The sequence below is a fragment of the Pediculus humanus genome, genomic scaffold, assembly GCF_000006295.1.
Source record: "Pediculus humanus corporis 1103172108286 genomic scaffold, whole genome shotgun sequence".
NCBI classification, from domain to species: Eukaryota; Metazoa; Arthropoda; class Insecta; order Psocodea; family Pediculidae; genus Pediculus; species Pediculus humanus.
Genome location: NW_002987855.1, coordinates 133,882 through 134,626, shown reverse-complemented (window position 1 = coordinate 134,626; position 745 = coordinate 133,882).

Genomic DNA, 745 nt, shown 5'->3' with positions numbered 1-745 from the left:
AAAAAAAAAAAAAAAAAAAAAAAGGAAGTCGACATGCAAAAACTAAATTATATTTTTAAGCAAATTAAAAAAAACAAATTTAAAAAATAATAATAATAATAATAATAATTTTTTTGGCAGACTATTATGAAAATAAATGCAGACGAGAGTAATCCACACGTAATTAAACATTTTTTTTTATTTATTTAGCTAATTATATTTTTTTATTCGTCCTTCGAAAATCAAAACAAGTATTTTTTATTTTTTAACACAAAAAGAATTTTCCAGATTTTTTTTTTTTTAAAAACATTTTTATACATATGATGACATTAACAACTTTTGAATGTGAAAAAAGAAAAATGTTTTCAAAAGGAAAATTTTAAAAATAAAGGAGGATACGACGAAACGTTTAAGAACCTTAATATTTATTTTCATTTGGAAAAATATTACAAAACCAAAAAAAAGGAAAAAAAAAAAAAGGGAAGAAAATTATAAATGCATGCAAAAAAAAAAAAGAAACAACCTCGCAAATTATTCAATCGATAATAGGCGGGGAAACGATAATATGCAATTTAATATTACAAAAAAAAAAAAGAAAAAAAAGAAAAATTATCCAAGTTTTTAATTAGGGAAATGAATTAAGGGGAGTTTTATTATAAAAATTTCAAAATAAAATAATAAACTAACTATTTTTTATTTTCAATGAATTCGTCATATTTTTCCACAATATTTACTTACATTTAAACAAATTTTAAGAAATATTTTT